This window comes from Dendropsophus ebraccatus, chromosome 7, assembly GCF_027789765.1.
Source record: "Dendropsophus ebraccatus isolate aDenEbr1 chromosome 7, aDenEbr1.pat, whole genome shotgun sequence".
Lineage (NCBI taxonomy): Eukaryota > Metazoa > Chordata > Amphibia > Anura > Hylidae > Dendropsophus > Dendropsophus ebraccatus.
This window is the reverse complement of record NC_091460.1, coordinates 25,505,413-25,532,429: the sequence shown is the minus strand read 5'-3', so window position 1 is coordinate 25,532,429 and position 27,017 is coordinate 25,505,413. Positions and strand designations below refer to the sequence as shown.

The 27,017-nt window shown below is 44.6% G+C and overlaps 1 long non-coding RNA gene across 1 annotated transcript; it reads right to left on the bottom strand.

Moving 5' to 3' along the window:
* Positions 1-27,017, bottom strand: LOC138796688 (uncharacterized). The gene is made up of 4 exons (XR_011363787.1): positions 26,843-27,017; positions 16,298-16,516; positions 4,621-4,749; positions 1-226 (listed from the first exon to the last, which is right to left on the bottom strand). It is a non-coding gene; the product is annotated as an uncharacterized lncRNA (long non-coding RNA).

The following is a 27,017-nucleotide window of genomic DNA, read 5'->3' as shown; positions in this document are numbered from 1 at the left end:
GCTTCTCAAGGCTATTTAATATGGATGTGGAGAGGAACACGACTCAGCGCACAGCCGCTCTCCAAGGGCATGTCTTTAGAACACATGAATTGCTCGTCTTACCCGCCTGTGTGGGATGCAGTCACAGAACTAACCTGACCTTATTCCAGCTTCCGTGATTGCTGAGGAACGTGGCAGCACGGTGACAATGACCACCTGAGACAAGTACAAGAGTGGCGCCCCCATGCTGCAGGGATGAGAAAATGTGCCCATGATGCAAAGGGTTTTCACAAAGATCATAAACTTATACAGATTTGTAACTATTTCTATTTACAAAATCTCCAGTCTTCCAGTACTTATCGGCTGCTGTATGTCCTGCAGGATGTGGTGTATTCTTTCCAGTCTGACACAGTGCTCTCTGCTGCCACCTCTGTCCATGTCAGGAACTGTCCAGAGCAGGAGAGGTTTTCTATGGGGATTCGCTACTGCTCTGGACAGTTCCTGACATGGACAGAGGTGGCAGCAGAGAGCACTGTGTCAGACTGGAAAGAATACACCACTTCTTGCACTTCACCCAGTGTAGGGAGCATACTGTAACCAGTCACCCAGTGTAGGGAGCATACTGTAACCAGTCACCCAGTGTAGGGAGCATACTGTAACCAGTCACCCAGTGTAGGGAGCATACTGTAACCAGTCACCCAGTGTAGGGAGCATACTGTAACCAGTCACCCAGTGTAGGGAGCATACTGTAACCAGTCACCCAGTGTAGAGATCATACTGTAACCAGTCACCCAGTGTAGGGAGCATACTGTAACCAATCACCCAGTGTAGGGAGCATACTGTAACCAGTCACCCAGTGTAGGAAGCATACTGTAACCCCTGACCCAGTGTAGGGAGCATACTGTAACCAGTCACCCAGTGTAGGGAGCATACTGTAACCCATCACCCAGTGTAGGGAGCATACTGTAACCCATCACCCAGTGTAGGGAGCATACTGTAACCCATCACCCAGTGTAGGGAGCATACTGTAACCAGTCACCCAGTGTAGGGAGCATACTGTAATACTGTAACCCATCACCCAGTGTAGGGAGCATACTGTAACCCATCACCCAGTGTAGGGAGCATACTGTAACCAGTCACCCAGTGTAGGGAGCATACTGTAACCAGTCACCCAGTGTAGGGAGCATACTGTAATACTGTAACCCCTGACCCAGTGTAGGGAGCATACTGTAACCCCTGACCCAGTGAAGGGAGCATACTGTAACCCATCACCCAGTGTAGGGAGCATACTGTAACCAGTCACCCAGTGTAGGGAGCATACTGTAACCAGTCACCCAGTGTAGGGAGCATACTGTAGTGTAACCCATCACCCAGTGTAGGGAGCATACTATAACCAGTCACCCAGTGTAGGGAGCATACTGTAACCAGTCACCCAGTGTAGGGAGCATACTGTAACCAGTCACCCAGTGTAGGGAGCATACTGTAACCAGTCACCCAGTGTAGGGAGCATACTGTAACCCCTGACCCAGTGTAGGGAGCATACTGTAACCCATCACCCAGTGTAGGGAGCATACTGTAACCAGTCATCCAGTGTAGGGAGCATACTGTAACCCCTGACCCAGTGAAGGGAGCATACTGTAACCCATCACCCAGTGTAGGGAGCATACTGTAACCCCTGACCCAGTGAAGGGAGCATACTGTAACCCATCACCCAGTGTAGGGAGCATACTGTAACCAGTCACCCAGTGTAGGGAGCATACTGTAACCAGTCACCCAGTGTAGGGAGCATACTGTAACCAGTCATCCAGTGTAGGGAGCATACTGTAACCCCTAACCCAGTGAAGGGACCATACTGTAACCCCTGACCCAGTGTAGGGAGCATACTGTAACCCATCACCCAGTGTAGGGAGCATACTGTAACCCATCACCCAGTGTAGGGAGCATACTGTAACCCATCACCCAGTGTAGGGAGCATACTGTAACCCCTAACCCAGTGTAGGGAGCATACTGTAACCAGTCACCCAGTGTAGGGAGCATACTGTAACCCATCACCCAGTGTAGAGAGCATATTGTAACCAGTCACCCAGTGTAGGGAGCATACTGTAACCCATCACCCAGTGTAGGGAGCATACTGTAACCCCTGACCCAGTGTAGGGAGCATACTGTAACCCCTGACCCAGTGTAGGGAGCATACTGTAACCCCTGACCCAGTGAAGGTAGCATACTGTAACCCATCACCCAGTGTAGGGAGCATACTGTAACCAGTCACCTAGTGTAGGGAGCATACTGTAACCCATCACCCAGTGTAAGGAGCATACTGTAACCAGTCACCCAGTGTAGGGAGCATACTGTAACCAGTCACCCAGTGTAGGGAGCATACTGTAACCCATCACCCAGTGTAGGGAGCATACTGTAACCAGTCACCCAGTGTAGGGAGCATACTGTAACCAGTCACACAGTGTAGGGAGCATACTGTAACCCCTGACCCAGTGAAGGGAGCATACTGTAACCCCTAACCCAGTGTAGGGAGCATACTGTAACCCCTGACCCAGTGTAGGGAGCATACTGTAACCCCTGACCCAGTGAAGGGAGCATACTGTAACCCATCACCCAGTGTAGGGAGCATACTGTAACCAGTCACCCAGTGTAGGGAGCATACTGTAACCCCTGACCCAGTGAAGGGAGCATACTGTAACCCATCACCCAGTGTAGGGAGCATACTGTAACCCCTGACCCAGTGTAGGGAGCATACTGTAACCAGTCACCCAGTGTAGGGAGCATACTGTAACCCCTGACCCAGTGTAGGGAGCATACTGTAACCCATCACCCAGTGTAGGGAGCATACTGTAACCCCTGACCCAGTGAAGGGAGCATACTGTAACCCATCACCCAGTGTAGGGAGCATACTGTAACCAGTCACCCAGTGTAGGGAGCATACTGTAACCCCTGACCCAGTGTAGGGAGCATACTGTAACCCATCACCCAGTGTAGAGAGCATACTGTAACCCCTAACCCAGTGAAGGGAGCATATTGTAACCCATCACCCAGTGTAGGGAGCATACTGTAACCAGTCACCCAGTGTAGGGAGCATACTGTAACCCCTGACCCAGTGTAGGGAGCATACTGTAACCCATCACCCAGTGTAGGGAGCATACTGTAACCAGTCACCCAGTGTAGGGAGCATACTGTAACCCATCACCCAGTGTAGGGAGCATACTGTAACCCCTAACCCAGTGTAGGGAGCATACTGTAACCAGTCACCCAGTGTAGGGAGCATACTGTAACCCATCACCCAGTGTAGGGAGCATACTGTAACCAGTCACCCAGTGTAGGGAGCATACTGTAACCCCTAACCCAGTGTAGGGAGCATACTGTAACCCATCACTCAGTGTAGGGAGCATACTGTAACCAGTCACCCAGTGTAGGGAGCATACTGTAACCAGTCACCCAGTGTAGGGAGCATACTGTAACCAGTCACCCAGTGTAGGGAGCATACTGTAACTCATCACCCAGTGTAGGGAGCATACTGTAACCAGTCACCCAGTGTAGGGAGCATACTGTAACCCCTGACCCAGTGAAGGGAGCATACTGTAACCCCTAACCCAGTGTAGGGAGCATACTGTAACCCCTGACCCAGTGTAGAGAGCATACTGTAACCCATCACCCAGTGAAGGGAGCATACTGTAACCCATCACCCAGTGTAGGGAGCATACTGTAACCCCTAACCCAGTGTAGGGAGCATACTGTAACCCCTAACCCAGTGTAGGGAGCATACTGTAACCCCTAACCCAGTGTAGGGAGCATACTGTAACCCATCACCCAGTGTAGAGAGCATACTGTAACCCCTAACCCAGTTTAGGGAGCATACTGTAACCCCTAACCCAGTTTAGGGAGCATACTGTAACCCCTAACCCAGTGTAGGGAGCATACTGTAACCCCTAACCCAGTGTAGGGAGCATACTGTAACCAGTCACCCAGTGTAGGGAGCATACTGTAACCCATCACCCAGTGTAGAGAGCATACTGTAACCCCTGACCCAGTGAAGGGAGCATACTGTAACCCATCACCCAGTGTAGAGAGCATACTGTAACCCTAACCCAGTGTAGGGAGCATACTGTAACCCATCACCCAGTGTAGGGAGCATACTGTAACCCATCACCCAGTGTAGGGAGCATACTGTAACCCTTGAAACGCCCTGCAGTTTCAAACATAGCCATTGGTAGCTTATGTAATGTGTGGTAGAGTCAGTCTACCAGAAGAGAGCCATCCAATGAGAGTATCTATACGTCAGAAGACTCTGACATATTCCTTTGTATAGACATACAGTGCCAATATGCCAGAATATAATGCATGGTGTACATGTATTACTGTGTCATGTGTATAGGAGCATATAGCAGACAACACTTTCCTGTATAGTGATAAAGATATACAGATGTACATGAAAAATAGACAGTCACACGCAAGATGTGAACAGTGCCCAAGATGGACTCTCTCCTAGCAGCTCTCCACTCTTCCTTTAAAGGATGCCTAGATGCGGGGGTCTCCCATCCGATCAGATCTCCTGACATCACTTTGATATATCAGAAGTCTGTTACACTGCTGGGTCTCCTTTAATGAATACCATGTCTATACCTATTATACCTCTCATCATCTTTCCTCTTGTTCTTCTCTTCCCTCCCGTCCTCTTTGGTGGATCAGGTTCCTGCAGTCGCTGATAAATGACACCCCCTTCCGGAGCTGCTGCTAGTCACATCACAAGATGAATACACCCTGTCATGGAGCAGGAGAAGCATCTGGTTAGAGGTGATAGAATAATTGGTTGTGTGAGGTTGGGAGATGTGAGGCTCCGGGACGGCGCAGGCCTCTCTCCTCTCAGGTGCTTCTCCCCGCTAATAAACCTGACCGAACAAAGAGACAAAGCCATCAAAGAGGAAGGAGCCGGAGAGGCCGGCAAAAGTAACCCAGGCTTCATACTCATCCAAGTGACTCATCCGTCTCTCCTCTGTCCGTTCTTATTACTGTACGTCCTCCATTATATCTAACCTTATACTGGAAGGTCACAGGGACACAGGGAAGTAAGTGTTATAGGATGTAACTATTACATATAACTCAGGATCAGTCCAGGAGAAGTAATGTATGTACAGAGTGACTCCACCAGCAGAACATTGAGTGCAGCTCTGGAGTATAATACAGGATGTAACTCAGGATCAGTACAGGATCAGTAATGTAATGTATGTACACAGTAACCCCAGCAGAATAGTGAGTGCAGCTCTGGGGTATAATACAGGATGTAACTCTGGATCAGTACAGGATAAGTAATGTAATGTATGTACATAGTGACCCCACCAGCAGAATAGTGAGTGCAGCTCTGGAGTATAATACAAGATGTAACTCAGGATCAGTACAGGGTCAGTAATGTAATATATGTACACAGTGACCCCACCAGCAGAATAGTAAGTGCAGCTCTGGGGTATAAAACAGGATGTAACTCAGGATCAGTACAGGATAAGTAATGTAATGTATATACAAAGTGACCCCACCAGCAGAATAGTGAGTGCAGCTCTGGAGTATAATGCAGGATGTAACTCAGGATCAGTACAGGATCAGTAATGTAATGTATGTACATAGTGACCCCACCAGCAGAATAGTGAGTGCAGCTCTGGAGTATTTCATAGTATGTACTAGTATTATAGGAAGTGACTCCACATATTTACATAAATTCCATGAATGTTTAAATTGTCATATGGTCAGAGAGTGTCCTTTAAAAGTCAATCTCTAGTTTCTGCGTGGGCGCTTGGCGTCGGTTCCTCCTCCGTGAACTTTTCTCTGTAATCTTGCGGCTCCGGCCATGCAGCAAATCTTATCAATAGGTATTAACATAAGTCATGTAAGTCTGTGCTCCATACATCTGTGCAGCTACTATAGAGATAAGGCCGGACGCGGACAGCGGGATAATATGCTATATCCGCTGATCGCCTCCTGTGGGGTCAGGAAGAGCAAAGCCCCATGAAAGTGATCAACCCCAGCCGGAAAAAAATCATAGAAACCCGATAGACGTGATCTTCCTATGGAGCAGCTGGGCATAGTGTGTATACAGACAGGAGATGTGTATCTACATGGTGATGTATGGCATCTTCCTGAATGAGAGGATAGGGGGAAAAAAAAAATTTTCTATCCTGTTTCGGAGGCAGAATAATATAAGGCGTCCGCGGCCATGCTGTAATAATCCTGTTATCATCACCAACCATATGCAACGCTCCCAGTGACATCCATGTAGGAACATTCACTGTCACCTTACTCAAGCGTCCTAATCCTAATGGAGGAGCTGGCGGAGGAGACGGCCACGCTCCCCTCCTCTGTAATACTACTACTACTACACCATCGGAAAACAATGTAATAAACTATTATTACAAGACTTCTCTATAGATGAGCGTCCTGCTGGTCATTACAAGGTATCTTCAGACTACTGGAGTGGTCGGCGAATGTGGAACAATAGGAAGTTATGCAAAGAGGAGGGGGTTATCCTAAGAATTAAAGGGGTTGTTCACACATTTTATTTTATTTTTTATTTTTTCAAACGAACAAGTGCCAGAAAGTGCCAGAGATTTGTAATTTACTTCTATTAAAAAATCTCCAGTACTTATTAGCTGCTGTATGTCCTGCAGGAAGCGGTGTGTTCTTTCCAGTCTGGAGAGCAGCTGAGGTTTTCTATGGGGATTTGCTGCTGCACTGGACAGTTTCAGACTGGAGAGAATACACCACTTCCTGCAGGACATACAGCAACTGATAAGTACTGGAAAACTGGAGATTTTTTAATAGAAGTAAATTACAAATCTGTGGCAGTTTGTGGCAAAAGTTCATTTGAAAGAAAAAAAAAAAAAACCTTCGGTGAACAAGCCTTTTAGCGTTCTCATCTATCAATAACAGACACATCACAGGGGGACTCACCTCTGGAACTCCTACCTATTACAACAATGGCGGGCACCTTGCCCACAAGTTCCATGCACACCCAACCACTGACCTACTCCCTCTGGATGGAACTCCAAACATTGCCGGACACTGAACATGCTCGGAAACTCAACCTAAATGTTGGATCCATGCTGGATCCATCTTCATTAGGACGCAGCTGATATCAATAAATCAAACTTAAAGGGGAACTAACAGCAGGTTAGACTAATCTAATATGGTGATAGCTCCCTAGTGGGTACGGGGTGCTGAGGATGAAGGTATGTCTCTTACCTTCCTCCTCAGCGCCGCTCCTGTGCTGTTAGTTGTGCCCGGTAAGATGTTACGAGCACAGGGGGCGTAACTAACACCCATCTGCCCTCACTCTCCATGGATAATCATTAGAGGGGGCGGGTCAGCCAGGGGCTGTAGCTCCACCTCCTGCTGTCCGCCCCTTCTGATTATCAATGGAGGGGGCAGGCCAGATCTGTGCTCAGAAGGGTGGTAGCCACGCCTCCTGTGCTCCTAACATCTTACTGGGCACAACTAACAACACTGGAGCAGTGCTAAGGAGGAAGGTAAGAGACACATTTCATCCTCAGAGCCCCGTGCCAACTAGGGAGCTGTCAGCAGGTTAGATTCAATGGGTTAGGCCTTATTCCTACATTCAATGAAGACAGTACGGGGAAGCCCTGTAGTGGAACCTTTTCCTATCCGGCATTATTTATCAATATGATGCCGGGAGCGAGTTTGAATATTGGGGGCACTGTAATTATACAGCTGGGCGGCTCTGTCATTATAGTGCTGCCAATATTCAAGCCCTTTCCCTGCTCCCAGCATCATATTGATACATGAGGCCGGGCGGTGAAAAGATTCCACTACAGGGCTTCCCCGTCTGTGTTACACACGCTTCATTCTGTGAAGCGAATTCCTGCCCATTCGTTAGGGAAATTCAGAAAAACCAAAATGGCGGCCACACATGCTGTCTGGAGCATCACTGAGTGGGAGAAAGGGATTAACCATAATCCCTAGCACCCGTCAGGCAGCTGCAGGCCCCTCTGTGATGTCAGCACCTCCCCCTCTATATAAGGAAGTTCGGTAACGGAGGCGGACGGTCGGCTGTGTGTGGAGGAGAGAGCAGGATGGCAGCAGGCAGTTACAGCAGAGCAGGGAGAGACTAAGGGTACGTGCACACCACGAAATCCTGACTGAAAACCCGCCGCGGATTCCTCAGCTCGCAGACTCTGGCGACTGTGCACATTTCCGCCCGTTCCATAGGCTCCATTCTATGTACGGCAGATTCCCCTTTGGACGGACGGCAGAATCCGCCCAACCACAGAATGGAGTCTGTGGCACAGGCAAAGACCACGAGAGACTGTGAGCTGCGGAATCCGCGATGGGTTCTACGTTGGGATTCCTTAGTGTGCATGTACCCTTACAGAGCTATATAGGGACAGAGAGGAGGGGATAACAGGGCTGATTGTGGGGGATTGTTTGTTGCAGTTGTCAACCAAGTGTCTAGTTTATCATATAACTGGGTGCCTATAGGAATTCACTGGGAACCAGTGAAGACACAGTTTATATTATTCACTCACTGGGCACAGTAATCTCTTATTGAGTTATACCAAGTTACTGGTATTAGTGAATGGAGCGTGCGCCTAACATAATCATTGCTCGCACTCCACTCCTACTGTGTTATACAAGTTGGGTTTCATTAGTGAACTGAGTGTGCGCCTTACATAATCAGTGCTCGCACTCCACTCCTACTGTGTTATACAAGTTGGGTTTCATTAGTGAACTGAGTGTGCGCCTTACATAATCAGTGCTCGCACTCCACTCCTACTGTGTTATACAAGTTGGGTTTCATTAGTGAACTGAGTGTGCGCCTTACATAATCAGTGCTCGCACTCCACTCCTACTGTGTTATACAAGTTGGGTTTCATTAGTGAACTGAGTGTGCGCCTTACATAATCAGTGCTCGCACTCCACTCCTACTGTGTTATACAAGTTTGGTTTCATTAGATTGGATGACTGACTGGCTGGTTTTGAATTTTTAAATTGTGATTTTCCAATTTTTGCCCCTTTTATAAGAACATGCGTTAACAAATTTGCCCTTCTGTAATAGTCCCAGGACTGTAGCTACTATAGTTTTGGTTGTTTTATTAAAATTCGTTAAGATTCGATTAGCGAATATTAACGAGTTTGACCCAAAATTCGCGAAGCTCACAAAAGGAGTTTCCGTCTGCTTCGCTCATCTCTAGTTATAATGACAGTGTCGCCTAAAATCAAAAATAAGGTTTACCTGCCCGATCACTTACTACTGCTGAAGAAATATAACTATTTTTACAGTAGGAAGGGGTTAATAGCACAATGTATGTGCTATTATGTAAATAGGACAAAAAGAGCAAAAAAAATAGACATAAAACAATAAAAACTTAAGGTTTTCACAGCACAGTCACCAGCCCTTGGCTCCCAGTAGACGTGTTTGCTCGACCTTGAGGATGACCTTGGATATTGTCACACCGCAGATATACCCTGGGAGCTCTTAGAACTTTTCCCGCATCGGCCTCCATTTATGAAGGGGGGGTTGTCATCAGCATAAGACGCTTTTAAAATTCCAAAACGTGTGATAACCAAATATATTCAGCGGCCGGCTTTAATATGCAAATGACTGATAGAGAGTGGCTGCGTCCGGCCCTGAATATCTCTTCCATCTCACAGAGGGAAATTTTCATGATATTACTTTCGGTATTTTCCTTTTAATAAGAGCACTTAGCTGTCGGTATGGAGCGCGCCGGGGAAATCGGAAACTCTTTGGCGGGTGCAGTCGAGCTCCATTACAGAAATGTTTTGACAAGTAGGTAAAAGCCTGGCAATCACCGCATAATAGGCAGCGGCTCATACCCAGCAAACCGCGGGCTGAACTACTCGGCAAGTTTCCATCGGGACCTCAAGCTGGAAGTTTTTACCCTGGCACACGATGCTAGAACTCGGCCAGGACTCCATGTTATCTGCCACTGCGAGGGGGAAATGGCAACTTAAAGGGTTCATCCAGATTTCTAATAACACAATGGAGGGGCTACTCCCTTCCTGTAGTATAGTTACAGAAACACACTTGTCTATTAGGTTGTGCCTGGTACTGCAGTATAACCTGGGTATCTCCTGTATATAATTATATAAATGTACTGCTGGTATAACCTGGGTATCTCCTGTATATAATTATATAAATGTACTGCTGGTATAACCTGGGTATCTCCTGTATATAATTATATATGTACAGCTGGTATAACCTGGGTATCTCCTGTATATAATTATATAAATGTACTGCTGGTATAACCTGGGGATCTCCTGTATATAATTATATATGTACAGCTGGTATAACCTGGGGATCTCCTGTATATAATTATATATGTACAGCTGGTATAACTTGGGGATCTTCTGTATATAAGTATATATGTACAGCTGGTATAACCTGGGTATCTCCTGTATATAATATATATGTACAGCTGGTATAACCTGGGTATCTCCTGTATATAATGATATAAGTACAGCTGGTATAACATGGGTATCTCCTGTATATGATATATATGTACAGCTGGTATAACCTAGGTATCTCCTGTATATAATTATACATGTACAGGTGGTATAGCCTGGGTATCTCTTGTATATAATTATATACTATGTACAGCTGGTATAACCTGGGTATCTCCTGTATATAATTATTTATGTACAGCTGGTATAACCTGGGTATCTCCAGTATATAATGATACATGTACAGCTGGTATAACGTGGGTATCTCCTGTATATAATTATATATGAACAGCTGGTATAACCTGGGTATCTCCTGTATATAATTATATATGTACAGCTGGTATAAGCTGGGTATCTCTGGTATATAATTATATATGTACAGCTGGTATAACCTGGGTATATACTGTATATAATTATATATGCACAGCTGGTATAACCTGGGTATCTCCTGTATATAATTATATATGTACAGCTGGTATAAGCTGGGTATCTCTGGTATATAATTATATATGTACAGCTGGTATAACCTGGGTATATACTGTATATAATTATATATGCACAGCTGGTATAACCTGGGTATCTCCTGTATATAATTATATATGTACAGCTGGTATAAGCTGGGTATCTCTGGTATATAATTATATATGTACAGCTGGTATAACCTGGGTATATACTGTATATAATTATATATGCACAGCTGGTATAACCTGGGTATCTCCTGTATATAATTATATATGTACAGCTGGTATAACCTGGGTATCTCTTGTATATAATTATATACTATGTACAGCTGGTATAACCTGGGTATCTCCTGTATATAATTATATATGTATAGCTGGTATAACCTGGGTATCTCCTGTACATAATGATACACGTACAGCTGTATTCAGACATGTTGCTATAACCTGGGCATGTTCGGGTGTATAATTATAATGTTTATACCACTCTTCTGTCTCGTGTACATTGCAGACGGCACATTAAGCAGACACTATACACTATATATACCACCCCGCTGGGGAGACAGGCAGGTTTGATGTATTTTTCGACCTGTTTTGCTCCCCGCAGAAAGTGATGTAAAGTTATGTAAATGTGTTGTATAATATCCATAATAAGCCGCCTGTGGAATGGATAATTATCTCCTGCGGATTCATCAGGATCTTGGCTCTGTCTCCGCATTTCCGAGTGTACTTCAAACTTATTAACTCAAACACATCAGCCGCCTGTGGCTTCATGAAGTGCAGGTAAAGCAAAGTGAATGGAACGCAGTGAACTCCCAGGAGCGGTTATAGCCTTATAATATCCAGGAACGTGGCTGTAGAGGCTGTGCTGGGTTATAGCGGCAGAGGCTGCCCTTCATCTATAACTTATAATGGATGGGGGGGGGGAGGTTTGTATAATTCTATGGAAATAGAATCACTGTATATATCGGTACCCACAGATGAATGTCGTCTCCTCATCCGTCTCCGCATCCTGACACAGTCTTTGTCGTACTTGCTTACTTTTGCACACAATATTGTTTAATCTATACCAAGCTCAATTACTGTATATAGAATAGGACAAATTTAAAGGGGAACGCTGGAGAACTTTTTTTTAAAGAGGAACATGGCATATGGTGTTTCTAGCAACTGCAATCCATGACAAAAGCATCTCAAGTGTTAACGGGATACCCTGGGCACTGTACTTTTTTTTTCTTACATATGCCTGGAGATGTTTTATTTTAAATAATACATCATACTTACCTCCCTGGCTCCAGCGCTGCTGCTGCTATCGTGCCACTTTATACTGCTGTATGGCCTCTTCTGGGTCATGGGGCTGTGACAGCCAATCAGTGACTGAGGCGGGACACCACTCCATCCGCTGATTGGCAGGGAGGGCCTGCAACGTCACAGCCCCAGGGTGGCTGAACAGCGGGATGGAGTGGAAGGATAGTGGCAGAGGCGCACTCTGTTGAAGCTTAGAGACAGCCCATCTTGATCCTCACCTCAGTCTCCACTAGAGACTGAGGTGAGGATGAACTTAATGATCTCCTTAAGTTAGGCTGATGAACTTAATGATCTCACACACAGTAGTATGAAACAAGGTTGGCTCAATGAGATGCCGTTCCTTTACCAAGCTTCGGAAGGTGCTAGTTCTCATTGAGGAGATCTGGCTGATGCTTCTTGGGAAAAGGGGTATGCAAATTAGCTTCACTCAAAGAATCACTTTAGTGCCACCTATAGGTCGTTAGCCTGTAAATCAATCAATGTCCACGTCAATCACTTTCTGTCGAGAAGCATGTATGGATGCATCATATGTATTTTTGGGGGAAGACTGTCTACAAATAGTGTGCGGACAGACCCTACCTTACTTTTTGAGCAGAGCTCCGTGTTCTCGGGTCCACACTGTTTGCACAAACCCTTTACTTTTTTCCCCACATTTGTTTAAATTGTTATACTGGGGACTGGTGGTGTAATGGAAAATGAAGTTCCACAATAGTATAATACTATATATATATATATATATATATATATATATATATATATGCACAGTGTGTAGTTATTTTCCATGTCATGATCTACCCTGCTGCTAATTGTCACTTGCAAAGGCAAAGCAATTATAAGATCTATTCCGCAGGTTATCAGAACACACATTATTAACCGCTGAACACCAGTGACTCATTTTACAGGAAGCCATCTACTCTGCGGCCACAGGACTTGGCAGCTACTCCACTACTGCCACCTAGTGGTCAGACAAGAGATCTGACAGGTTCACTATTCCGATACGGAAGCTTATATAACTCATGATTATACAGCATCACTATAAACGAGAGTTATAGTAGATTCACTTTTAGGCTTGTTGGATGGTACTCTAAGCACCTTCTCTTGCGCCCTCCCTATATAGTGTACTGTGGCAAATAACCAGATCATACAGTGTATACAGCAGCCAAACACAGACAGCTGCCATCACACCACACAAAAAAAAAATAAACCATTGCGCAGTGCCCAAGTAACAGTAATGACTATGTAATACCACTATAAAGTGCTCAAATAATACCACCATATAGTGACTATATCACACCTTCATACACAATGCAACCGAATAGTGAAATATAATGTCTAAATAATATTATATGTGCATTGCATTTGTATGTATTGACCTTTTTAGGTGTCACACTGCTAAACAGCATACACTAAGGTAAACTGCCAAGAAAGGGTTATTATTTGTGTATGAAAGAAGGAAGCCTTGGTCACATGTTTCTCTAAATCAATGAGAGAATTCCTAATCCAGCCAATTTAACCTGGGAAGGGGTGGTCTTAAATAAGCCGGGCAAAACCAGAAATCTAAAAGCTGTTACCAGCAAATCACTGCTATACAAGCCCATGCTACAAGGAGAGAGGTTTATAAAGTTTTCTGTTCCAATGAGAAGTCTTTTCTAGTCCACAGCTGGATAAAGAATTGGGAAAGGGTCCCCTGGCATACGGAGGCCTACAGTGGGAGTCAGTGCTGATTGACTGTCGAGTTGGTGATTGTGCTCCTGCATATGTCCATTCGGATATTGCGTGGCAGATCAACCCCATTAAAGCAGAATAGTGAGTGCAGCTCTGAAGCATGATATAGGATGTAAATCAGGATCAGTACAGGATAAGTAATGTAATGTATGTACACAGTGACCACACCTGCAGAATAATGAGTGCAGCTCTGGAGTATGATACAGGATGTAACTCAGGATCAGTACTGAATAAGTAATGTAATGTATGTACACAGAAACCCCAGCAGAATAGTGAGTGCAGCTCTGGAGTATAATGCAGGATGTAACTCTGGATCAGTACAGGATAAGTAATGTAATGTATGTACACAGTGACGCAACCAGCAGAATAGTGAGTGCAGCTCTGGAGTATAATACAGGATGTAACTCAGGATCAGTACTGGATAAGTAATGTAATGTATGTACACAGTGACCCAGCCAGCAGAATAATGAGTGCAGCTCTGGAGTATAATACAGGATGTAACTCAGGATTAGTACTGGATAAGTAATGTAATGTATGTACACAGTGACCCCACCAGCAAAATAATGAGTGCAGCTCCGGAGTATAGTACAGGATGTAACCCAGGATCAGTACAGGATCAGTAATGTAATGTATGTACACAGTGACCCCACCAGCAGAATAGTGAGTGCAGCTCTGGAGTATAATACAGGATATAACTCAGGATCAGTACAGGATAAGTAATGTAATGTATGTACATAGTGACCCCACCAGCAGAATAGTGAGTGCAGCTCTGGAGTATAATACAGGATGTAACTCAGGATCAGTACTGGATAAGTAATGTAATGTATGTACACAGTGACCCAGCCAGCAGAATAATGAGTGCAGCTCTGGAGTATAATACAGGATGTAACTCAGGATTAGTACTGGATAAGTAATGTAATGTATGTACACAGTGACTCCACCAGCAGAATAGTGAGTGCAGCTCTGGAGTATAATACAGGATGTAACTCAGGATCAGTACAGAATAAGTAATGTAATGTATATACACAGGGACCCCACCAGCAGAATAGTGAGTGCAGCTCTGGAGTATAATACAGCATGTAACTCAGGATCAGTACAGGATCAGTAATGTAATGCATATACACAGTGACTCCACCAGCAGAATAGTGAGTGCAGCTCTGGAGCATAATACAGGATGTAAATCAGGATCAGTACAGAATAAGTAATGTAATGTATATACACAGGGACCCCACCAGCAGAATAGTGAGTGCAGCTCTGGAGTGTAATACAGCCTGTAAATTAACATTGGTAAAATATGTATGTTTTTACAAAAGTGACTCATTTTCTTCCATGAAATGTTACCCCCAGTCCTTTGTAAGTTTCTTGGAGCATCAAATTCCCAAAAGCCGAGTTTATACTTCTATATGAAGGTGATTATTATATATGTAATATATATCATTTTAACTTTTGGATTCTTAACTTTTCGTCAGTCACCGGTTGTATGAAACCCAACAGTGAAATACAGTACCGGCGGAATAATAATCATGGAAGCTGACAACAGCGACAGTACAATATATACGTGGAGCACAAGGGCGCAGATGAAGACTTTGGGGGACATTGTGAACAATGCTCCATTCTCCTCCGGTAATTACACTTTGCATATAAATACAATTAAGAGACGTGAGTGGGAATATGAATTAAGGAATTCATATGGAATTTTCCACATTCTCTTCAAAGGCTTCCCACGCACTGTGCCAAAAGTCAGGTTACCACAGTCACACTGCGGCTGAACATAAGGTTTAATCTATAAAGAAATGGAACATGTAAGAATAGATCGCGTCTCTTATGCGTTAGGTTTCAAAACAAGAACTGAAGTAATTGTCTTCACAACTTTAACTTAGAGGAATTGCCTCCTTAGAAGGACTGTCCACCTTGTGCTGTTTATTTCCTTAAAGGGGCACTATCAGCAGGTTAGATGACTCTAACTTGCTGATAGCTTCCTATTTTGCATGGCGCACCAAAGAGGAAGGTATGCCTCATACCTTACTCCTTGCCGCCATTCCCGTGCTGTTAGCAGTTTTATCCTTGTTCCGGAGCACCGTTTAGGAGCACTGCTTTGACCCCATGGCGCCGGTCTGGACCACCCGCTCCATTGATTATTATTAGTAGGAGGGGGATGGCTCCTGGGGCGGGACAGTGCTCTTAACGGTTCACCTGACAAAGGATTAAACTGCTATCAACGCGGTTTTCGTCTAACCTGTTATATCTCACCACTAACTATCATATTTACTGTTTAATTTACAATATATGAATTATATTTGCCATTTTAATGCTGTTTAAAAATGATTGACTGAAGTGTTATAACATTTACTTACATAGTATGGCGCCCTCTGGTGTTCAAAGTGTAAAGCAATGTGCAGGTCCACCGCCTGAGCTCAGCTTTGGAGGACACACATGCTCAGTGCTCAGACGCTCTCTTTGCAGCCAGATCCCTGCATAGCGATCCTCTGTTTACTGCAGGGCATCCAATAGACATAGCTTTCTCCCGTGGGGGAGGAGAAACAGATCTCATGGCAGGATAGCTGAGAAGACTCCTGCAAAAGAAGATAGAACTATATTGTCAGCTGCCAGAGAACAAAAAGTATAGAGCTTCTGCAGTGCATGGCATAATTTTCCATATAATTAAAGAGGATATTCAGGCTTACAAAAACATGGCCACTTTATTCCAGAAAAAGCACTGTGCCTTTCCTGTGGGTTTTTGCAGCTCAGTTCTATTGAAGTGAATGGATCTGAACTGCAATAGCAATCACAACAGCACTCAGGGATGGCGCTGTTTTTGTGTTTCTATCTAATCCTCGATAACCCTTTTAGGCTGGGTTCACACTACGCATATTTCAGGCAGTATTTGGTCCTCATAGCAACCAAAACCAGGAGTGGATTGAAAGCACAGAAAGGATCTGTTCACACAATGTTGTAATTGAGTGGATGGCCGCCACAAATGGTAAATATTTGCTGTTATCTTAAAACAACAGCTGTTGTATTGAAATAATGGCCGTTATTTACCGTTATATGGCGGCCATCCACTCAATTTCAACATTATGTGAACAGATCCTTTCTGTGTTTTTAATCCACTCCTGGTTTTGGTTGCTATGAGGACCTGACATGAGGACCAAATAATGCCTGAAATATACTGTGTGTGAACCCAGCCTTAGGCTATGTTCACACTACGTAAATGTATGGCCGTTGTTGCACTGTGTGCTATGGGAAGCCCTGATGCGGGCGCGCGCTGGTGCGCCCGCGTCAGAGCTCTGCGGCCGGAAAGATCATCCGGCCGGTACTTAAGTACGGAAGTCACGGAACGGCCAGTCTCATACGTAGTGGGAACATAGCCTTAACCTGTCAGGGAAAGCCAACCTGTCAGAAGCCTTTTCTGGCTGAAGTAAAGGCGGTGTGAATAAGAATTTAGACTTGGCAAAGATGAATATTACTATCGCTAGTGCATGCAGATACTGAGCCTGTCCTATATGTCTAAATAATACATGTTGGCATTAGAATTTACATTACATTGGGGGAAGCTGCCTGTGTCACTAGTGCTGCAGCATCGGCACTGTGTAGCAGAATGAGCAGTGATTGACAGTCAACCCTGCTCATTCTGCTCATGATGCTGCAGCACTAGTGACGCAGGCAGCTTCCCCCACTGTAATGTATAGTCTAATGCCAACATGTATTATATAGACATCAGGAAAGGCAGCAGCAATAGCGATATGCAACTGTGTTGGGACTTGTCTTGAGCAGCCATGCAGTTCTGGATACAGCCTTTGGTGGCAGCAGAGGTCACTCCTTATTGCTGCCACTCAATAAAAAATAAATAAAATATACTTTATTTAAAAAAATTACTGCTGCTTTTTATGTGTTCTCGAGCAAGGGAGCTAGGGTGACGAGCGAGTTTACTTGTGGTGACTTGTAGTAACAATGGGAGACGTTCCTCTCCTATTTCCGAAGTTTTGTTAAAGTCTTGTATCAAAGAGACACCACGTTCTGCCCTATTGTTACCAACAGCCAAGGAAGCCGCAATGCTGACAGCCTTGTTGAATTTCCCCAATTTCCCCATTTCCCCAACAAATGTTTCTGGAAGTGAAAGGAGATGGAACATTTTCTTTGGGTTTCCTGTGTAAAACGTCTCCAGTCCCTGAGTTCCCAGAAATGCTGATTCCTGGACGTTTTAGCAACAGTCATGGCTGAAAGCATGAGTGTGGTGTGAGCCCCCGGTGATGTTGTGTCGGTGGATTGGCCGGTCACTTGCTAGATGGTGAAATGTGACTCCACTCTGCTGGTGGTTGGCCGAGATACTGCTGGGCCTTGAGGTGTTATTTCATGACACCAATGCCACCCAGGTGTGATGACGCGCCTGCTTTTATTTTACAAGGCCGTTTGTACCTTTTTCCCCTCTGGTCAGTGTCCTGCTGGGCTGCTACGGGGTCCCTTGGGTTAGTGTAATCACGGATGACCAGAGCGGTGTAGTGACCCTCCCAGACTATCGGATCTGCAACCCACAGAAAAGGGAAGTTGCGGTGTGTGCTGTGTCGGTGTAAGGTGGTACTCCCACAGGTACTTGTGTGCGGCAAGACATATAAGCTGTGCATAGACAAGGTAAGTTACACTAGAAAGTTCTCTTGATAAAGCACTTGATAACACTTGTAGACAAATACTTGTGTAGGATACAGTCGTGCCGACTGGGTAGCGTGCTGAGTGATACAAAGAAGCAGAGTAGCAGAGAGGAGGATGTTATGAGTCTCAACCCAAATAGTACTGTGCTCTGCCAGGATGTTTGAGGATGAGGTAGAACAATACTTAGAAGAAGAAGAACACTTGTGCCCGTGTATTGACCTTTTGTTAGTCTTCACACCACCTTATGCCCACTAGATTTGTCCGAACCGTCCTAGGGGGTGACACAAGGCCCATACCTTGTTACCTAGGATTAGCAGAATGCTGAGGGTTCCCTGCTGACAACCGCGTTGCGAGATAGAGTTCCTAGGCTTTGCGCAACTTTGCTCTATCCGGATCAGTTCCTAGCTTACTGCTGTCTGTGGATACTCTCCTGCTCTGTGATACTCCTAATGTGACTAACGTGCGCTGTGAGTGGGTGAAGAGTGCAATAGAAGAAGTAAAGAGAGAGCTGATAGAAGAGAAGAACAGATTCCTATTGGTCCGCAGATCCGTGTGACACACACAGAAACAAAAACCCTTCATACAGTTCAGTTGTGCAGCATCTAAACACACACATATCTAATACAGTGACATCTAGTGTCGAAACTTTAGTACTACTTTCATCACCACATAAGTACAGACTTTTGCGAAACTTGTATACAGTAGTAACACCCGTGGTAGGACACCACATGAGCATCTTGGTTTCTGGGCAGACCCTTGAATTAAATAAAGCAGGTGCCACCATATTTCCCAGAAAATAAGACAGTGCCTTATATAAATTTTTGCTCCCAAAGAGGCACAATATCTTATTTTTGGGGGATGTCTTCTCCCCCCCTCCCCCGGCATACTCACCAATGCCCTGTAGGAGTGCAGCAGGACCAGGAGCGTGCATCGGGACAAGCGGCAGGACACACGGCCATTGACTAGTATGCCTGCAGCACTGGATTTCATGGTCCACGAGGCGATCAGTTGTGGGTGGGGCTGGTTAACTGTCTTAATTTCAGGGAGTGCCTTATTTTGGGGGGATGCCTTATTTTAGGCCAGTTGGGGTGTCTTATTTTAGGAGCATGTCTTATTTTCGGGGAGCGTCTCAAGCCTCAGGAAGAGTCTAGAGAGCAGGGCCCATCGCAGTGAGATGTGGGCCCCTAGTGCTGGAGCCACCGTAATGGAGGTGTTACACCTGGGAACGCCTCTTTGACACTTTCTATCTTATGGAAGCACAGATGGCTATATCCTTATAATGGATGCGTCTCCTTAACCTAGCAGCTCTCTGAAGGCCCTTTACTCTGGCACAATCCATCAATCATGTGAACGGGCCAGATGAACGATTGCTGGATCCTTCGTGCGGCCATCTAAATGCAATATAACGTATTGATACAATCAGCCGCTGAATGAGCGTTTCCTCCGGTGGAACGCTCATTATGAATAACCGGTGTCCTAACAGTGCCAGAAGGTCAGAACCCGAATAGCAGCCGAGTTTCCCTTTAACTGGATACACATGCAGTCATATATATGTATAGGGGAGAAAGTAGAAGGATTACACAGTTACATTGTTCATAGCACAGAAGATATGATCTGTCATAAGCCAGCTGACGGCCAGCGCAGAAGTGAAATCCTTGCGGGTCTTCAATGCTTTTATTACAAAAGGTAGTAATACAACAGAAGGACAATGTATTAGGGCAGCTCCTATCTAATAGTATAGCCCTATATGCTTCTGTGTGCCGCCATAACATAACATAGTCTCCCTTTAGGCTGGGTTCACACTACGTATATTTCAGTCAGTATTGTGGTCCTCAAATTGCAACCAAAACCAGGAGTGGATTAAAAACACAGAAAGGATCTGTTCACACAATGCTGAAATTGAGTGGATGGCCACCATATAACAGTAAATAACGGCCATTATTTCAATATAACAGCCGTTGTTTTAAAATAACAGCAAATATTTGCCATTATATGGCGGCCATCCACTTAATTTCAACATTGTGTGAATAGAGCCTTTCTGTGTTTTTAATCCACTCCTGGTTTTGGTTGCAATATGAGGACCACAATACTGACTGAAATATACGCAGTGTGAACACAGCTTTCAAAGGTGGAAATAGTAAATGTATAGTATGCAAAACAAAACAAATCATGTAGTAAGCAGTAAGGAACGTCTATCAGGGATTGTAAACTGATGCAATAGTGTGTTCAGTCTTCGATATCTTATAGTCCTAGTATTATTTTATAATGGTTTCAAGTGTTAAAATGTGGTTCCTAAAAACTTATCTTGGGGGGTGGGGTGCATGATTACATGGTTAGTGGTCACTTTGACCACTTAAAGGGGTTGTCCAAAGTTAGAAAACACAACTATTTTCTTGCAATAACAGCCCTGTCCCCAGGTTGTGTGTGGTATTGCTATTCAGCTCCATTCACTTTGATGGAACTGAAGTTCAAAATCCACATCTAGACTAAGGACAAGAGCAGGGTTGTTTCTGGAGGAAAGCGGCCATGTTCTTCTAATCTTGGACAACCCCTTTAAATGTCTATAGCGGAGTCTATATATAACACATAAAGCACAGCGCTCTTTTCATATATTTTCTGTAAATAATTTATTTATAGGAAAGCTCAGCAAGGATTAAAGCATTGGGCTTGTGCTGTATACTGGGTGCTATACTGACCTCTAGTGGATTCTGCTAAAACTTTTCCCCCGTAACGTTTTCAGGCCCAGAACTTATCCATAAAAAACCTTTAGTGACTGTGATGTGTGTGAACATCACCAAAACATCAGAAACCAGTCTGTTACAGTTTATTAGTATGCTAAACCTCTACAGTCATGGCCAAAAGTTTTGAGAATGATACAAATGTTAATTTTTAGAAAGTCTACTGCTTCAGTTTTTAAAATGGCAATTTGCATATATTCCAGAATGTTATAAAGAGTGATCAGCTTAACAGCAATTACTTGCAAAGTGAATATTTGCCTACAAAAATGGACTTTATCCCCCAAAACACATTTCAACATCATTGCAGCCCTGCCTTAAAAGGACCAGCTAACATAGTTTCAGTGATTGCTCCATTAACACAGGTGTGGGTGTTGATGAGGACAGGGCTGGAAATCAATCCGTCATGATTAGGTAAGAATGACACCACTGGACACTTTAAAAGGAGGCTGGTGCTTGGCATCATTGTTTCTCTTCTGTTAACCATGGTTATCTCTAAAGAAACACGTGCAGTCATCATTGCACTGGACAAAAATGGCCTAACAGGGAAGAGTATCGCAGCTAGAAAGATTGCACCTCAGTCAACAATCTATTGCATCATCAAGAACTTCAAGGAGAGAGGTTCCATTGTTGCCAAAAAGGCTCCAGGGAAGAGTATCGCAGCTAGAAAGATTGCACCTCAGTCAACAATCTATTGCATCATCAAGAACTTCAAGGAGAGAGGTTCCATTGTTGCCAAAAAGGCTCCCAAGAAAGACCAGCAAGCGTCAGGACCGTCTCTTAAAAGTGTTTCAGCTGCGGGATCGGGCTACCAGCAGTGCAGAGCTTGCTTAGGAATGGCAGCAGGCAGGTGTGAGTGCATCTGCATGCACTGTGAGACTGCGGAGACTCTTGGAGCAAGACCTGGTCTCAAGGAGGGAAGCAAAGAAGCCACTTCTCTCCAGAAAAAACATCAGAGACAAACTGATATTCTGCAAAAGGTACAGGTAGTGGACTGCTGAGGACAGGGGTAAAGTCATTTTCTCTGATGAATCCCCTTTCCGATTGTTTGGGACATCTGGAAAACAGCTTATTCGGAGAAGACGAGGTGAGCGCTACCACCAGTCTTGTCTCATGCCAACTGTAAAGCATCCTGATACCATTCATGTGTGGGGTTGCTTCTCAGCCAAGGGAATCGGCTCTCTCACAATCTTGCCTAAAAACACAGCCATGAATAAAGAATGGTACCAGAATGTCCTCCAAGAGCAACTTCTCCCAACGTCCAAGAGCAGTTTGGCGATCAACAATGCCTTTTCCAGCATGATGGAGCACCTTGCCATAAAGCAAAGGTGATAACTAAATAGCTCTGGGAATAAAACATAGAGAACACACATAAAACCAGAGGGCAGCAGATCATGTGAAAATATAATATTTGTGTCATTCTCAAAACTTTTGGCCATGGCTGTAGAACCAGCGGGGCCTGGTGTCAATTTTTCTAAAATGATGATGCCTCTATAAAAGTCTTCAGTTACCATTGTGGATGTGAGGACAGGGTGTCTGTGAGGGTCAGAGCTCAGCGAGCTCCACAGATAGGAGCAGAAACACAAACACACAATTGTGGAGTGTTCCGTATCTGTTCTGTCAGTGCTAATAGGGATTCATTGTATCCCGGCAAATAATAATTATGTTTTATTTTCTTTAAGTTATATAACCTTGTGATAGAATATGACTGCAATTCACCAAAAATAAGACAGGGTTCTCATATTATATTTTTCTCTGTAAATAGATCTAGGGCTAGGGCTAGGGTAGGGTTAGGGTAGGGCTAATTTTTGGAGAAACACAGTCATATTATTATTATTCCCGTACACTGCCATACTGTATGTCCCACTTTTGTGCAAGTTCCCATCTACACAGTAAGTTACGCTGTAGTTAGGCCTTTACACCCAATCCCCCCCGTAGTTGTTCCATCCCATACAGTATTCATCCCCCTCTGCAGGTAGTCCTGATACTTTATAGAGCCCCCCCCCCCACCCCGTTGTTGTTCTGCCATACAGTGTTCATCCCCCTCTGCAGGTAGTCTCCATATTGTATACTCCCCCCCCCCCCCCTCTATAGTTGTTCTCCTATACTGTATACATTTCCTTCTGCAGGTAGTCTCCATACTCTATACCTCCCTTCTCATACTGCTGTGCCCGCCTCTTGGCGGCAGTGGTGGTGGTGGGGGTAAGTAGTTGTTTGTATGGCTGGGGGGTGGTCAGGTAGTTGTTTGTATGGCTGGGAAGTGGTCAGGTAGTTGTTTGTATGGCTGGGGGGTGTTCAGGTAGTTGTTTGTATGGCTGGGGGGTGTTCAGGTAGTTGTTTGTATGGCTGAAAAGTGGTCAGGTAGTTGTTTGCATGGCTGGGAAGTGGTCAGGTTGTTGTTTGTATGGCTGGGAAGTGGTCAGGTAGTTGTTTGTATGGCTGGGGGGTGTTCAGGTAGTTGTTTGTATGGCTGGGGGGTGGTCAGGTAGTTGTATGGCTGGGGGGTGTTCAGGTAGTTGTTTGTATGGCAGGGGGGGGGTGCTGGTAGTTGTCTGGAGGGTTGGAAGGCTGTAGAATTTGTAGGGGCTGTATGTCACCTTCAGGGGGGGTCTCAGCAGAGGCCCTTGGGTAGGTGATACTGCATTGCCCCCTCCGTGAATCACTGCCTAATCTGCACAAGTGTACAGGGTAGGTGGTACCAATCTGGTTGGGGTTCCCATACTGCACCAGTAGGAGCGCTTCTCCCCCTTTCTTGTGGACCGCCTAAGCTCGCACTCCATTCATTCTCTATGGGGGTCACCAAATACTGCACAGAACTATACAGCGAGAACAAGGCCATTGGGAACAGTGTAGCCCAAACGCCCCTGCCTAAACTCTTGAGTATAAAACTTAACATACTATACATAATATACATCCCACCATATTATGCAACCTTCAAAGTTACAGAACTACTTTCTAATTGTAAGAAGAACAGAAGCCTTTTCTGTGCGCTGTTACATAATGGAGCGGTGCCGGTACATCGCTATTGTTCGGCCCTGATGCTCGGGGTGTTCTTGTTCTAGGTTCAGCAATTATAGGAAGAACAAAGCAGAAAGTACAGTAGGGGCAGCTATAAATAGTGGCAGCCCCTGCCTAGGAGGAGAACACACTCCCGGTGGGGGTCGGCTTCTTTTGCTGTGTATTTTTGGAGTATTGTTGTTGTTTTCACACCTCCTTCTCTTCTATTATTGTTGTTTTCACCTTCCCCGTCTAAGCATGCCCACAGATTACTTATTGTCACTGAAGTTTTAGGAAATTTAAAGGGTTTTTTTTTGCATAGAAGTCAGACTTCATCATAAATCCAGTTATGTCAAACAGTTTAAAGGAGTTTTCCACAACTTTTTGATTGATGACCTGTCCTCAGGATGATTGATGGGGATAGTGGCCATTGTCTAGTGACTGTGCTGGGTTACTGCGGCTCATTTCCCTGGTGTCACGGCTCTGGCAAACAACTAATCACTAGCACCCTCCAAAGACCACCAATCAGATACTGATGGTCTGTGCTGAGGAGAGGCAGTTAATAAAAAGGTACACACCCTATTGAGAAGCGGTTACAAAGACAACGTCTCTTGTTCTGGAGGACATGTGGTGTCTTCTATTACACAGACAACCCATTGATATGACTAAGCACTGTGCAATACTTCAGGAAGGAAGCTATGTCTCTTACCTTCCTCCTCGGCACTGTTCCCATGCTATTAACAGTGTAATCCTCAGTCTGGAGGAGAACTAAACTAGGAGCACTCCCCGACCACCCAGAGTGCCGATCTGCCCACTTGTTTAATTAATTATCATTAGTAGGAGTGGGCAGATCGGCGCTCTGGGGAGTGTTTGGTGCTCCGGGCTGAGGATCATAACAGGGTGTAATAGGGTCAGATGGTCCCAGCCTTATAGAGGTAAACCCACCTTGATGTTCTTAAGAATTTTTTTTTTATTGCTAAACTTAGTACATATAAACTGATTGATATACCTGACCATGTTGATTCTCATAATGTTTGATATTTTGGTTGGTTGTGTATCTAATACAGTGGCTATATATGTGTTTTGTGTATGTTGGTCTATGTACTGTATGTGGGGCATTTTTAATATGGAGAATTAAAGGTTATATTTTAAACTAGTATTACATCCCCTAACTGTGATCGAGCAGGTTAGACTAGTCTAACCTGCTGATAGTTCCCCTTAAAATGAAAGAAAGTTAAAAAAAAAAAGTTTCTCTAAAATTATCACATGTTCCATTTAGCTGAATTCAGAAAACTGGCCCTGCCTGTGTGTAACCTTCAGCACCATGGACAGCAGCTCCGGATATTCCTTAGAGCAGGGCTTCTCAATTCCAGTCCTCACCAACAGGTCATGTTTTGAGGATATCTCATACAAAGTATAATTATATCACCTGGGAAATATGACGGAAATCATCAAAACATGACCTGTTGGTGAGGCCTGAGGACTGGAATTGAGAAGCACTGCCTTAGAGGGATTCTAATCGGGAAGGAAATGAGGACTTTTCACATTCAAATCACAAGTGAAGACGCTACAGTCATGTAATAACACGTCATTCCATGGTGCTGGGCCAGATATGGCTACAAGGGTATTCCAAGCCAAAGTAACTAATGCCATATCCACAAGATAGAGGACGAGTGTCAGACTGTGCAGAGTCCTGTGAGTAGGGCCCCAAGCCCTTTGTTTTGCAGTCACACTCCACTCATCGCCTATAGGACGGTGTAAGAGGATTGGACCTGGTTATAAGGTGATCATACTATCCCGGATTCTGGGAGGAAGAAGAGGGGACATGGAATACACTTCCCGGCTGCTGATGGTTGGTGGTACCTTTTGGTCCCTATCAAGGTCATGTCATTATAATTTGACACAAATCACACCAATGATTTGACACATATGAACCATTATCATAATAGGTGTTGGGCCCCTTTAAAGGGATACTCCATTAAAAATATTTTAAGTGTTTCCAGAAATTTATATAGATTTGTAATTTACGTTTATTAAAAAAAAAATGTCCAGTACAGCTGCTGTATGTCCTGCAGGAAGTGAAATTTTCTTATCAGTCTGACACAGTGCTCTCTGCTGCCACCTCTCTCCATGTCAGGAACTGTCCAGAGCAGGAGAGGTTTTCTGTGGGGATTTGCTACTGAAAAGAATACACCACTTCCTGCAGGACATACAGCAGCTGATAAGTACTGGAAGACTTGAGATTTTAAAAACAGAAGTAAAATACAAATCTGTATATTTCTGAAACCTGGTGATTTCAAAGAAAAAAGTTTTTGCCGGAGTATCCCTTTAAGTCCACCAATGTATGAGCTCCCCATCCTTATTAGCAGGAATCCATCCTGAAATGCTGAATGCTACAGATCTGGAACACGTCCAATTCATGGAGTCTTACTGAGCCACCTGAGGAGATATCATTTCCTATATACACTCCGCTCAATAGCCATTATATTACAGCCCACCCTCCCCCTTTGTCCCAGATACCTCATGACTCCTTCCTTTTGAGTCCAGGCCCCAATGATAAGTGCGTAACAGGTGGTATTAATGTTATGGCTGCTTAGGGTATGTGCACAGTATATACATAGAGGAGTGTCAGTGCTCTGCAGGTTATTACCCTCTCCTGGTTATACAGCATATCAGACACAATGGGGGGGATTTA